This window comes from Gymnoscopelus microlampas (assembly GCF_963454915.1).
Source record: "Gymnoscopelus microlampas genome assembly, chromosome: 18".
In the NCBI taxonomy this organism is placed as follows: Eukaryota; Metazoa; Chordata; class Actinopteri; order Myctophiformes; family Myctophidae; genus Gymnoscopelus; species Gymnoscopelus microlampas.
In genome coordinates this window covers 31,431,372-31,447,082 of record NC_139955.1, presented here as the reverse complement: position 1 = coordinate 31,447,082, position 15,711 = coordinate 31,431,372, and the positions used below count along the sequence as shown (strand labels likewise).

At 42.3% G+C, this 15,711-nt stretch overlaps 1 protein-coding gene across 1 annotated transcript in view; it reads left to right on the top strand.

The window, feature by feature from the left end:
* The window catches only part of slc26a2 (solute carrier family 26 member 2), a 77,076-nt gene extending 71,510 nt beyond the window's left edge, over positions 1-5,566 (top strand). The window contains exon 6 of the transcript XR_014599554.1: positions 5,549-5,566. The gene's annotated coding sequence lies outside the window, so the exon portion shown is untranslated. The remainder of the gene's footprint in view (positions 1-5,548) is intronic.
* The last annotated feature ends 10,145 nt before the right edge of the window (positions 5,567-15,711 follow it).

Here is a 15,711-nt window from a genome sequence, read left to right as displayed (position 1 = left end):
AGGCATTTTGGTCAAAACGGAGCAGTCCTGGAAACTGTGGAAGCCATTTTTAGTCAATCAGGATGGAAAATGAAAAATCTGAAAGACCGTGTTTTGTTTAATGACTATAGAGATACTGTGTATCGATTTGCGTGATGTTAGGACAAAATATGTAGCAGTACTGTGAGAAAATGTGTTTTGCAAAAAGCGGCCTCCTGGTGGCACTATAACAGGGCCATGTGAAAGAAATGGGGCAGAGGTTCTGAATTGGCAGCCAGGGAGTGTGTGTGCACAGTTGCGCTGCGATCAAGCCAACGATGCGGGAGATTAGCTATCCACAGACCGTTGGACGGACAGGGGGTAAAACATACTCTCGCGCCATCCCTTTCGGCCTGGCGGAGAGAATAAAAAAGCTAAAGTAAAGGAAAAGACCATTACTGCAACAAAAGTAGTCAACAAACTATACTATAAAACATTGGCCACATTGTGAAATAATTTAAGAAAGAGGCAAACATGTTGAAAATAGCCGACCTACAAGCTTACAACGCCTCTCAACGTGAGGCGTTGTGAGCTTGTAGATCTGCTATTTTCACAATATTGACTTGTGGAACGGAGTCAAACAAAATTGGGGGGGTCCCCAGTTCAAATATGATTATTTGGGGGGTGGGGGGGGGGGGGGGGGTAGCCACTGCCCTAATCGGACCGAAATGATCTGAAATTACTACATGACCATAATGCAGCCTAAACGGGGCGGTCCTGCCATTACGTTAGTTAGTGGAGTTGCTGTGGAGCTACACCAGAAGACACACACAACATACACCATCTACAATGGACTAACGGAGCAGCAATAATAACAGTTACCGCACGAACGTGCATTGTTGACAAAGTGATTGCACAGCCGCTGCAGGCATGACAACCACGTTAGCGTTAGCTATGCCAACTATCACAGCGCCCTGTCCGTCGTCGCTGCGACTGACTCTGATGGCTCCAGCCATAGATATATAAACACTACAGCAAGCTCTCTGAGATGCCATTGTCTGGGAACTGCTCTTAGCGTGACACGACCAATGAGAGTGAGCGCTTTCGTTGTTGCTAAGATACGGTGCATGGCACACGGCGTCTCTGCCCCATAGCTTGTAGATCTCTCACACATGATTGGCGTAGGCTGCGTTGCCGTCGACGCTGATTGGCTGCATGTTGCTGTGACGTTGAAATGGGGTGCCAGGGCTGCTTTGTGTGTAAGCGATTTTGGGCTCATTTGGGCGCGCTTTTGGGCTGTTTTCCATAGAGCACGGCAGGGCTTGTTTCTGTCCCGTGACGGATGTGGCAAAGAAGGTGCAAAACGAACCATCCGGAAGTAAAGTGCGAGATGAAATATATAGCACTTTATGATTATTAGAGAAGGAGACAGATGTGAAGGTGGAAAATGGAATGTAGGAGGTTATATAGTTTTTCATGAGCGATTTTTGTAGCAAGTTGTGAGTGAATTGGGCCACTCCTGTGGGCGGGGGGCAGAATAGAACCATTGGGGTTTGGGAAGGAGACGCTCTCTGTTTGAGTGGTAGGATAAGTATCTACAAAGTACTGGAAGGGTGGACGGATGGATAGAGAGAGAAAGGGACAGCTAAAAAGAAAAATAAGGCAATACTAATGACTAAGTTGGAAAGAGGTAGTGAGAGATGAAGAGGTGTAAAGAGGTGTTAATGTCACGCACGCACACACACACACACACACACACACACACACACACACACACACACACACACACACACACACACACACACACACACACGAACACACGAACACACGAACACACACACACACACACGAACACGAACACGAACACACACACACACACACACACACACACACACACACACACACACACACACACACACGCACACACACACCCTTGCTATACAATAAACATCAGCGGCATCCCTTTATTCATAGTTACACAAAGTAGTATTGTATAAAATCACACACCTCGTTGCAAATAGTCTCCCCGGCACACATACTGTAAAAAGCTAGAGGGAGTTATTGGAGGAACTCAGTGATAATTCATGGCGAAACACAGTGCGGTTGCTTTGCTTCAACTCAGACTGTGTGGTGAATTGAAGGGGACAGTGTTATTACTAGGTCCTGTGGAGATTTAAGGAGCGAGGCAGGGGCTGCAGGGATCATGGATAGCAGGCTGTGGTTGCAGATGTGGGCTGAGGGTTTGGGGTTTGGCCGGCTGGCAAATTGAAAGGACCGTTGCCGTCCCTGATGGCATGGGTTCAATGCACAGCAGAGTCCGGAGTGTTTATTTGACTTTTGTGACTTTGACACTAAAAGAGGATAAACCATTACAAGCCACTTCTGATTCGCTTGGTTTTTGGGCAGGGCTCTCTCTCTCTCATTCCCTCACAGTGTAGGTAGTGTCAGGGATATTCTTCGGTTAAAACAAAAGTTTTTCTGTGAAAGTGCTAAAGCTCTATGCAGAATCAGATAGTAATCAATTGCTGTATAGAGTGTTTGTTCTTTAACAGGGGTGTCCCTGTCTCTCCAGCACTTTAATAAACAGAAAATACATTTCCAGGTGGATTGCCAATTTCATCCCATCAGGACAGAGTATACCCATTCATCAGCTTCAATTTTATAGTGTTCCAATTAAAAATATGTCTGCATTTCTTTTTGCCATCACTTCCAATGTCCCTTGTTTATCCTGTATCCTGTATGAGTTCTCTCTCCGGATTGGATCAAATTGTTATCCCGACCTGACATTTCTTCCCCTTCCGTTTACTAAAGAGCTGGAGAGACAGGGAGACCCCTGTTACTGAACAAACACTCTAGCAATGCGTACTATCAGAATATAGACATATTTAACACTTACTACCTTTATCTCTTTGTCTGGAAGCACTTAAATTAACACTGAAGATTGTTCTGTGTCCTCTTTCTAGTCCTCTCTGTCCTCTGATTCCTGTTCCGTTCTGTCACCCTCCTCTCCTCCTCTCTTCCTCGCGCCAATGCCCCCTTGCTCTCATTCTCATTATCGTGCTCTCTCCTTCTCCTCATCTCACCCCCCCCCCCCCCCCCACACACACACACACACACACACTCAAACACCTCCCACTCACTCTCTCGCCAAATTTCCTTTCCGTCCACAACTCATCCAGTGCCATATTGTTCTATCCAAGTCGAATACCATTTTTCCATTTTTTGCATTCTGTCTGTTTTGTTGGAAGCCATATAAACAACACAGCAGTGGTCCTTTCAGTGGCGTTCAGTGTGACAGACATGATTGTGGTGGCCTGTGTCTCCCCAATTTATAAAAAGGCTAGGGAACGTCTGACGTGGTGGGGGGGAGGGAGAGAGAGAGGGGAGAGGGTTATTGTGCTTCTGTGCAAGTGTATATGAGGAAGCATATTGTACATGTGTTTTTAGGCCCGCCAGTGGGGCTCCAAAGGTTAGTTACATTTTTAATTACATTTTCTAAGTAAGTATCTTTGGGAACCAAGGGTTCCCGAGCCATGTGGCCCATAGGTCAGGAGCGTATCTCCTGTTTCTGTAGCGTGGGGTGGCTTGCTGTACAAGTAGACCCCCTGGATATGACACTTGTACTTTATGTCGCAGGAACTTACCCCCAGTCCAACCCTTGATGCTGAGTGCCAAGCAGGGAGGCACTGGGTACCATTTTAGTATTTGGTATGACTCGAACAGGGGTTGAATTCCCTGACCTCCCACTCTCAGGGTGGACACTGTGGTAACCACACGGCCCCCTGAGCTGGTCAATGTCGAATATGAGCACGCATTTCGCACATGGGCTTTTAGGCCCACTGGCTTTAAAGGTTAGTTACTTTTTAAATGAAATTCTTCAGGGCACTTTATTTTAGTTCACTTTAAAGGTTATACTTCAGTGAATATACAGGGTGTCCCATAATGATGGGACACATTGTATTGTTCATTTTTGAGAGCATGGTCATTTGTCTGCATTTAGATTGTTGTGTCCTTTAGTTACGTAATAAATATATTTTGTACTCAATGTCATTATTAATATCCAAGATTAATGTGTCCCATCATTATGGGACACCCTACCCTGTACATCCCCCCAAATTCTAGGACTAATAACTTTAAATTGACCTTTTCTCTTTATCTAGAGAGAATATTGGGCTCTAAGGATGGCAGTGTCGGTTGGTTCACTTTGGTTCTGGTAGGGTGCAGAGCATGTGATTGGAGTTGAGCGGTGAAAATCCCTCTCCATGCTCATGAAGATGTATTTACGCTCTACTCAAAGAGATTCCCTGCTGCTGCACACAAAATCACTCACCATTCGCCTTCATTTCCCACCGCTCTGCTCCAAAAACATAAATGAAAAGAATTTGTGTTGTATTTGGCTGCATCTTAATTCTACCACAATTAAACACGCAATATTTGCCATTTGGAGGACTGCTTCAGAAACCATTTGGAGCGCAATGTGCTCTTTTGGAGCAAACATACAAACTAGGATGGAATTTGTATGGAAAACCGTTTATTTTTTTTCCATTTTATAATTTAGGTGAGGCCTTTCTCAGACCTTCAAAAACACAACCAAATCAAATATTCAAGCTTAAGATTAATGTTTCTTTTTAACTAGCCTGATCATTTTGTATTACCAACAAGTAGACTAACAACAAATGTCACTACGGGGCCAAGTGAAATTAATAATGACATTCTTCAACTCTTAATACAAAGATACAACTCCATTGGAAATGAATGTAATCAATAATTAAAACGTTTTCCTGCAATTTAAAATAAAATAAATAACTGTTGACTGTACAGTATCTATACAGTTCTGGGGGTGCTGTTCGATACGTATGCTGTCCAGACTCGGTAACCTTCTGATTAGCTCATAGATTGTAAATCTGCTTTTAAAGTAGTAAAGTAAAATACAAGTTTTGTTAACAGCGTACCTTTATAATTTGTTGAAGTATGCATGGTCTACTCCATTGTTGAACTAACTATGGTTGACAGGATTAGGCTATTTTATAGACAACAGTGTGGGCACATACACCAGTGTTCATTTTGACAGCAAATTCTGATTTAGCCTTAGTCTTTTGAATAACACACCATTTAGTTTTAGTCCTATTTTAGTGATCTAAAATTGTTTAGTCTTAAGGCCCTTACACACCGGCCCTTACACAAACAGGATGCAACAGGAAATAGATAATGTCCGCAACACTGGCTATCTCTTCTACTTGTTTATGGCTTCAATTAATTCTTCAGGAATTTTAATGTTGAAACGTAGAAGCAATAAAGAAGTGGAGCTGAGAAATAGCCAGCAAGTATTAAAGACCCCTGAGGGACTCCGGGTCAACTAAGTATAGATTTAAGTGGATAAATAAACTATAAAATGAATTACATCATTCTGGTGGGAGGAACAGTGAATGCATGTATACTTGTATTACTAAACTTGTGAGGGACTTAATGTCCCGACAAGACTTTGAGGAACAGACTATGAGGACAACTTTCCTGATCCTCAAGAGAAATGGTCGTTTTATGGATTAAACAGATTTGGGGAGCTAGGACTTAAATTTAGTAAAAGATTCAGGTTAGGGTTAAGGTTAGGATTATACCCGTTATGCCTCAACTTGTTAGACATTTTTTACTATTTTGAAAAACATTTTAAAATAGGGAAAATAGACTATTTGGCTATATGGCTATTTGAACTATTTTAAAATGTTTTTCAAATTAGTAATTAATGCCAAAAATGTTTATAAGGGGCAAGATAGGGCCCTTAGAGGTTTGGTTGGAGTAATGCCTGATTGATAAATTAGTTAAGTTGCACGCCGGTCTCATGCACTGAAAATAGTAGATTTACAAGCTCGCAACGCATCTCAGCGAGTTTAAGAATAAATGGCTTTCATAATATTCGTAAAATATTGATGTCCTCAGAAGAATGCAAACTTGTTTGTGTGTGTGTGTGTGTGTGTGTGTGTGTGTGTGTGTGTGTGTGTGTGTTGAATCCAGCGTGAGTCTTGTTAACAATTCAAATCACATTTGTCAGATGGACTGAGTCAGCGGAGTTAGTCTACCCCTTGGGACTTGCTTCCTTGATCTGTATGTCAAATGTCAGTTGCAGAGGAATAAAATGTTTTGGACAGGGCTCTGTCATTCTCTCACAGCCCTGATCTCTTCTCTATCCTTCAATGTAAAAAGAAAACTGTTCCTGACATGCCAGAAAAGGATCAAAGGGACTTTGATCACAGTCTCAAGAAGAAATGGGCTATATTAATTAATTAGTTTATGTGTACGAGATTATGTGCAGAAATGTATATTACACTACAACAAGTATGCACAATATATATATATATACAATATAACGCATACAATTGGGGTGGTTGTATTTGGTCTCCCGCTCCTCAATTGAGACATTTAGATCCTTTGTCTAGTTTGCACACGACCTTTGACACAATCCTGTTTCTGGTTTGAGAAAAACTTGACCTGAAGGTCAACATTAAATTACTCAGAGCAAGCAGGCAGGCTTTGATCGCACTTGCACAGGAGACCTGGGTTCAAATCCAGGACAGAACAGTAGTTACATAGGGCAGCTTTAATGTCAACTTAGTCATATCACCAGGAAAACACGTAAGCTTAATTTGTCGCATGTTGAAAATAGCCGACCTACAAGCTCACAATGCGTTGAGGATGCAGCGCGTTGTGAGCACACGGTGGAGCATAAATTCGGCTTTATTCTCTGTGGAGTCAAATATCAACTCAGTTCAACTATGAAAAAGGGGGCAAAGGAAATGCATGATCTACTCCAGAGGTCTTCAACAGGTGGTCCGGGATCTGTAGGGGGTCCTCAGAGTTAGTACAGGGGGGCGGCACATTTTTTGTGTCATAGGAAACATGTGTAAATGTCTGAAAATACACATTAACATGAATCCAACATATTAAAACCAAATGTAATGTGTAAATACACATAATTGACACACTGATGATAGTCCTGTCTAACAAATCTATGAAGCAATCAAAGTTTCAGCATCACTTGGAGGCAAGCTATGCATAGTCACTTAAAAAAGAAAAAGCTGTGCAATACTCAAGCTATTCTCAAATCTCTTGACAGTTGAGTTGACAGACATTGATTATACAATCAGCTAAATGTGACCTAGCTTTGAAGCTTTTAATGGATGAAAAAAAAACTTTAATATGCAACACAATTTTATACAATTGTAGTGGGGGTCCCTGCTTTGTCTCTTTCTGCTAGGGCCGAGGTCCTTGAACTAAAACGTCGAAGACCCCTGTTCTACTCTAAGGGGCCGTTTCGACTGAGGTTTTTTCCAGACTGAAAATGCCAGGGTGCTCGCCTGGGAACGCTTCCAGGCGCTGGAGTTGAAAAGATTTTACGCATGCACACGTGAGTGCAAGGTTAAATAACCTGCGTCATGCCAAGCTGCTGGAGTTTCCAAAAACGCGGCCCTCCCATTATAAACAATTAAAAACATGCAATTCGATGTAAAAACATGCAATTCGATGTAAAAACATATTGGTCGACACGGCTCCTTAAGCCTCTCTACAGCTGGTAGTGTCTATCTTTCATTTCACAAACAGCCTTTTCGGTATATAAGCCATGACCATGGCTTTTTAGGAGTACATATCAACATAAAGACCACCCAATATAAAAGATTGTATATCAAAATCTAGATTTGTTGTAGATACTGTAGAAAGCAGAAATACAAACATTGTGTGCTGCTTTCATGCACAAATGATTTCAACTATACATTACAAACAGTGATGACAGTCAACATGTAATATGTGACCTATATTACTGGCATCATTCAAAAGCAAATTCTAGTCTTTCTGACTGTGCATATAGAACTGTGTTTTTGCTATACATCTGATTGACTTCTGGAAGCAGGTCACACATCTTATTAGCTATACAGTATATAAGATACACGTAGAGACTGTGGTGAAAATTTTGGACTGAAACTGAGAGTAGGCTATTGTTAAGAGTCATTGGATGGAATAACCCTTTAAGCTTAATTTCTAAAAGGTGAATTTTGAGTCCTACAATTGTGGAGGGATGTTTAGAGGTCAGTTTTAATTAAGTTCCATATGTGCTTTTAGGAAAACAAATACTCCTTCAAGTTGAGATGGAATACCAAAAGATTGAGATGGATATCTACTGTAACTGTGGGCATCTGAGTGCGTAGAGGCAAAGCACTCCGGCACCACTGCAATGTCTCAATTTCCCATAACTGTGCATTTGGCTTGGCCATGCATTTACGGTTGATCAAATGTTATTTTCTCTTTGTACACCCATGGGTACAGTATGTGATAAACAAATTGTCGCCTTGGCATTTGCCATTACCCAAGATTATTATCCAACAGAGAAGGCTGGCATCTGCGATGTAGCTGGCCTGGGCCCGAGGTTGGATAGCTCAGGGCCGGATGCATCATACACTGGCCCTCTGTTGGGTAGTCTCTCAAGACAGATGTGTTGGCTTCCACAATTTAAACATGCTTCCACTTAACAATCTGCACTTCGGAAGATCTGAAAATGAGAAGAAAATAAAGCGGATGTAACTTCATTTCCCCTCTTCCCTTTGCAGTTGTGTAAAATAACTCCTACTAGAAACCAAATTAGTTGAAGCATAGCTAACAAGCTGCCTAGAAGAAATGGAAGTTCAAAATATTTGAATGAAATATTTTCATGAACACTGTGTCATGATTGGTTGAATACCCTTCAGGTCTGAAGAGGAGATGACAGCTTCCTGTTCTCAACTAATCCCGGGTAGAATTACAAACTCTGCAGCATAAAAAAAATAGTGGAAGAGATGCTATGGCTTGAGAGACTATCTCTTGGGTAACCCCGACAACAACAAAAAAATCACACCCTGTGTGAAGGAAGCGGTGCCTTTGGGGCCCTATTGGTGGTTTTAGTCCATGTACAAAATGTGTACTCCCTAGCATGCTGTGAACTTGAGTTATGCCTGTTTAAAGGCCAGCCAATGGGAAGACAGACGGGGCGGGGCTTCAGCAATTCATGCTCGTCCCTATTGGTGGTCTAAGTCCACATACCAAATTTGGACTTGGTGGCATGCTGCAAACTGGAGTTATAGCTGTTTAAAATCCCGTGCTCATCCCGTGCTTGGGGGTCCCTGGACCCCTCTTTGATAACTCCAGCAATTCATGCTCGTCCCTATTGGTGGTCTAAGTCCACATACCATATTTGGACTTGGCGGCATGCTGCAAACTGGAGTTATAGCTGTTTGAAATCCTGTGCTCATCCCGTGCTTCCACGGACGGACGGACATAACATACGCTTGGGGTCCCTGGACTCCTCTTTGATAACTTCAGCAATTCATGCTCGTCCCTATTGGTGGTCTAAGTCCATATGCCATATTTGGACTTGGTGGCATGCTGCAAACTTGAGTTATAGCTGTTTGAAATCCCGTGCTCATCCCGTGCTTCCACGGACGGACGGACATACGGACAAAGTCAAGCTTAGAGCGGTTGGCACCGCTAAAAATACCTGGTTGAAATCTATGTACTGCAACAACTAAAGCAGCTCATACTCAAACTCAAACTCACTTGTCCATGTGCTTGTATCTCTATGTTTCAGTACCCCCGCTGCTATAAGCAATAAGCGGTCGCTTAGGGCCACTACCACTAGGGGGGTTGTAATTATGTCATGTATCTCCTATCCAACAACTAGCTTTATTATTTGAGTATGCAATACAAAATGACTAATGATTTTGATCACCCAAAAAAATCTTGCTCAGGGCCACGAAAATCCTAGGGCCGGCCCCGAGTACCCCGGCACATTCTGAAGAAAACCTGGTCCCACAAAGCTGTACATTATAAAGAGGAGGGATTTATTGAGCACAGGTATGCCACAGGTACTCTTGAGCTGGAGAAAGGGAAGGGGAGAGAGACAGATTGAGCGGAGGGAAAACAGAGCGAGACAGACCATTAGATACATAAATTGTAGCATTAGATAAACAAATTGTACTTGAGGGACAAAAACAGGAACAGAGAGAGAACAAGAAACCGTAGGGAAGGAAAGTGAAAGCAACAACAGTGAAAGTAATGGGCAATGAAAGGTAAATAGAAACTGTAGTATCCCTGTATAGTGTGATCAACCCAATATTGCACAATTTATACAACTAGAGGTTCAGGCTTTTATGCCCATATATGGAGATCTCTGTATCTGTTAGTACTTATGCCTTTTATGCCCATAATATGGAGATCCCTGGTGTCATCAGTATATGCCCATATATGGGCATGCCGCCTTTTGTGCCCATATATGGGGCTGACTGATTTGTTTGAGCCTTATGCCATTACAACGCATTGCGGTTAGACAATACACACCATATGTGGGCGTAGCTGCATTGGAAACTCCTTATGTGCTTATTACTGATATATAGTATATAGATACTATAAAAGGTCTCTTTCACATTTGCTATGTTGATGTGACTACTACTGTGACTACTTCTGCTTTAGTATAAAATGCTAGGGGCTGTTACTGTTGCAAGTGTTTCTGCTATAGTAAGGGTTTTCTGCAGAAAATAGCTTTGCCTTATTGCACATTTATACGCCTTATGCCTTATTGTGCACTTATATTCGCTTGCCTGCAGTTGAACGACCTCAGAACCGGCTGGTTTCCCACGCCATTTGGTGTGAAGCAAGGAGATGTGCTCTCACCCACTCTGTTTGCTCTTTATGTAAATGATTTAGCTCAGGAAATCAAGCAGGCCAATTTGGGTCTATCAATTGAAAATATTAATTTGAGTATTCTTTTATATGCTGATGACATTGCTCTGATGGCTGAAAATGTGTCAAATTTACAGAAAATGTTGGATATTGTGGGTCTATGGTGCAGTAAATGGAGACTTGCCATTAACAGAGAGAAAACTCAGATTATACATTTTAGAAGGAAAGCTGAACAGCAGAGTAACCATAGTTTTGCTTTTGGGTCAATGTCTTTGAGTTATGTCCCCTCATATAAATACTTTTGTTTTTCATGAATTTATGAGTTTTTCTGAGGGGAGGAAAGTATTGGCTGACTCAGCAGGTAGAGCATTAGGTGCCATATTAAAGGGGAAGACCACTCATTTTCAACATTGAACTATGTCTTTAATACACCTTAGAGCTGTTGTGTGGAAATAAGAAAAAAGTCCCCCCCCCCTTCTATGTTGCCTAGAAAAGGATAATTGATTGAGGTCATGTGATCAGTGACATACACACAGTGTACTTTTGGCTCCGCCCCCTCAGCCAAAAGTACTGAGGGGGCGGTGTATGGGGTGTATCAGGTGTATGGGGCTTTGAGGTGGCCACCGAATGTAAAAATATTCAGAGTAGAGCTTTAAGGTGTTTTCTCGGGGTGCACAAGTATACCACTAAGTTGGCCATTGAAGGTGACACAGGTTGGGAAAGCTGCCTCATAAGGCAGAGATGTGAAATGATTAGACTGTGGAACCGCCTTACCCAACTGCCAGAAGAGAGGCTTACGAAAAGTATATTTAATTGGAATAGAAGATGTAATCATCCATGGATAAGAGAGGTCTCTTCAATATTTTCACTTTCTGATTTAAATGCATATTTTATGAACAACCTTCATTGTAACATAAATACGGTCAAACATAAATTATCAATATTACATCAGGAGCAATGGAGGGTGGACATTTGGAAAAAAGCAAAGTTAAGAAATTATGTTCAATATAAAGAGAATTATATCACTGAACCTTATGTTGCATTAAATCTAAAGAGAGGACAGAGGTCTCTCTGTGCCCAGTTAAAGGGATTCTAGGCAACATTAAGCCTAAATTAAAAAAATATATATTTATATATATATTGCATTTTTTCCCCTCTATCAGCCACTATATAATGATGCTGGGGTGTTTTCCTGCATTGAAACACAGTCCTCTTTCTGAAATCCGTATTTTCCCTACTGTTTATGTTTGTCCGGGTCGTAAATTAACGCACGCATGTGCGCGTCCGTGCGCGTCCGTGTCCATGTGAACGTTTTACTTTCGGTTTTAAAACGCTCTCAAACTTCGTTTTTGAGGCACAGAATTTACTTTTAAGATAGCGTTTGGATAGAATTTAGTTGTTTAACTTCATATATGTGGTCGATTTATCATGAAAGAGCCTATTTAAAAATAAAAAATCAGAGAACCAGCAGGGGCGGGCAGTTCCGCGAATTATATCCGAATAAAGCAACCTATTTTCGGCATGGCCCCTTCAGAAGTTCCCTGAGCTCTATGGAAGTCCCTCCTGCGTCACCCCCTGGTGGTCGGGGAAACTAACTGCTGGAGGCGCGGTGTTTGTTTATCTCTGACTCGCCGTCAATGCCTTTAAGATCTGGTGCATTACCTCTGGCAGTTGAGGTGGGTAGATATACTGGCATTCCTGAGGAGCAGCGATTGTGTGTTCTTTGTGACCTGGGAGTTGTGGAGGATGAGGTTCATTTTGTTTTTCACTATCCACTGTACAATGATGTACGAAAAAATGCAGGATAAGAATCCAGATTTGTTTTGGATGTCTGAATGTTATATGTTAAGTTGGCTGTTCAATAAGGAAGTTTTTGTTTTAGGAAAATTCATAGAGAAAGCATGGCAGTTGAGGTGGAGGACGATGTACCCGTAACCCACAGCTTGGACAATCAAAATGTTTATGTATTCTGTTTGTGGTGTATCTTGGTGTATGTACATTTTGTGAGTGTCTTATAAGCCTGTGCGGGCTGGGCATCATATGGTGCAGGAGACTATAATAAAAATCTATCTATCTATCTATCTATCTATACTTTTCTCTCTTTCTCTCTTGCCATTATTATGTTATGCTGATGTGGATACTTGTTGAAGGCTGCTTCTTATTTAAAAAATGTTTTAACACATTTTATGTTTTATTATTGTCATAGTGTGTTGTTTTAGCACAGTGATTTAATTTTGAAGACCTTACTTGCATTTCACTTCTTGTACCGGTATGATTAGTGAAAAATAAACCTTGATTCTCTCGAAAGAAAATGAGCGTGTGAGAGAAGCGGCGAGACTGACACAATGAGCCCAAATGGAAAGACATAAAATATGATAGAGAGACATTGGAGGCAGAGTTACAGGAGAGAAACACAAACAAGAGATGGAGGAGGAGGAGGAGGAGGAGGAGAGAGAGACTTAAGGGGAAGAGGAGGAAGAGAAGGAGGGCAAGAAGCAAATGGAAGAAACAGAGGCATGGAATAAGTGGAAATGGGAGAGGGATGCTATTTACCCAGACACTCACTGCTGGTCGTCAGAGGAAGACGGTTCTCTGGCTAGGAGTACGGCCAATAAGTCCTAATTACTGCGGGCCAAGTGAGAGTACACAGACAGACTCATCCCTGACATTCAGCTGCATTACCACGCCGCATTAAACTCCTGCTCACACCCTGCTCTTTTCACTTCACCTCTGCCGCAATACGGAGAGACAGGACCACGGAACAGCCAGCAAGCCGGCCAGGGTGTGGTGGCTGGCTGGCTGGCAGGCTGGTTGGTTGACTTCAACGTCCCAAATTGCTTTCCATGTGTGTGTGTGTGTGTGTGTGTGTGTGTGTGTGTGTGTGTGTGTGTGCGTGCGTGCGTGCGTGCGTGCGTGCGTGCGTGCGTGCGTGCGTGCGTGCGTGCGTGTGTGTGTGTGTGTGTGTGTGTGTGTGTGTGTGTGTGTGTGTGTGTGTGTGTGTGTGTGTGTGTGTGTGTGTGTGTGTGTGTGTGTGTGTGTGTGTGTGTGTGTGTGTGCGTGCGTGCGTGCGTGCGTGCGTGCGTGCGTGCGTGCGTGGGTGGGTGGGTGGGTGGGTGGGTGGGTGTGTGTGTGTGTGTGCGTCTCTGCGTGCGTGTGTGTGTGTGTGTGTGCGCGTGTGTGTGTGTACATGCATACATACAGTACATACATATATACTGTATATGTATAAGTGTGTATATATATGTATATGGCGTATACATGGGCAAGCCCCCTTTTGTGCCCATATATGGGCACAAAATGGAAGCTGACTGATTTGTTTGCGCCTCATGAATTCTAATATATTAAAACATATATATATATATATATATATATTTGTCACCTCTGCTGGTAAATGGTGATGAGGTGGTTGGGTGGAAGACAATCTGGGAACCCATCAGTATGTTTTATTGTAATCTGTTCATGCAAATTGAAAATCTGTCTTGAGAGATTAGAGATGGAAGAAAGTGTCTCCTTGACTGACTGACTGGTTTCTTTGCCTGGCTGAACACTTTGCTGGCTGGTTGGCTGCCTGTGCGGCTGATTGACATGGTACATTCAGTAACCCTGCATCGTTCAGTGGCATTTTTCAGAATGAGCTATGAATAGCTAATGCCTGGAGGACCCATAAAGCATTGCTGTTTCCATCCTGGCTGAGAAGAGAGGGCTGAGGTTTGTTTACGTGAGACGGAGAGAGATAGACTATGTTTGCACATGTGTACAAGTGTGTAGCCTACTGTAGGCACGAGTGAGTGTGAGTGTGTGTGTGTGTGTGTGTGTGTGTGTGTGTGTGTGTGTGTGTGTGTGTGTGTGTGTGTGTGTGTGTGTGTGTGTGTGTGTGTGTGTGTGTGTGTGTGTGTGTGTGTGTGTGTGTGTGTGTGTGTGTGTGTGTGCGCGCGTGCGTGTGTACATGTACGTGATTGTGGGTTAGCGCAAGTGTGTGCATGAGTGGCTTGTGACCCTGGCCACTGTTGCTCTTTTATTCCACCCTCAGGCCATCCGCTCTTTGACTGATGTTGTTCTGTCCATCTCTGAATGTCTATTGTTGTGCCATTGGTTTTTATTTCATAAGCCTATCTAAAGCGAGGTTAATAATCCCAGCCTTTCATCTGTGCATCACAATTGCAATATGATGTTAATATCATTAGATTTTTCACATGGAAACCGAATAAAATATATGAATATCTACAAGTGGAATGATGCTACCTTAGTTCATACACATCCCAAATATTAGGCTACCTGAAGGTCTCGGGACCAAAACGCTGTTGGCCCCTTACGCTACGCACCTGCGCAAAAGGTCTCAATATTTATTCCCTAAAGAAATTAAATATCACAAGTAAATGAGTCACTATATTGTGCTGTTATTACATCTGCTGCTATAAGTGAATACTACTGTATGTGGATGCTAAGTGAATACTATGTGGATACTAAGTGAATACTATGTGGATACTACGTCAGTGAATACTATGTGGATACTAAGTGAATACCATCAAATCAAATCAAACTTTATTTATAGAGAATGCCTACAACAATCGCAAAGTGCTGTACAAGGTGAAACAAAAACATCAACAAGAAAGTGCAACAACAACAAAGTCACACGTCACATCAAACAGATCAAGACATAGACATAGTCAAGTGAATAAGACGGTTCCGTCCGATTGAATATGAAAAAGGACTGGTCCCAGTATAGTCCAATGCCGGACACCAGTCATTTAAAGGACAACTTCACCCATTTTCAACGTATCTTCTTATAATTGGTACCATTTTTATCTACTCACTCTGTGTCTCAGAGGAGGGCTGTGGACAGTACAGAAACCTGCCTACCAGTGACATCATCGATGGGGAATCCAAGCTAATAGAAACGGCAGGCTTTCTATTTCTGGAATTCTGGAAAGTTGGCATGCTATAATGGAAGCTATTGTTCCCACCTTAATAACAATCAAAATAAAAATAAATTCATCTTGTTTGAAAAAAAGAAACCTGCCTGGTAGGCGGGTCCGCAGCCCTCCTATCCTCCTG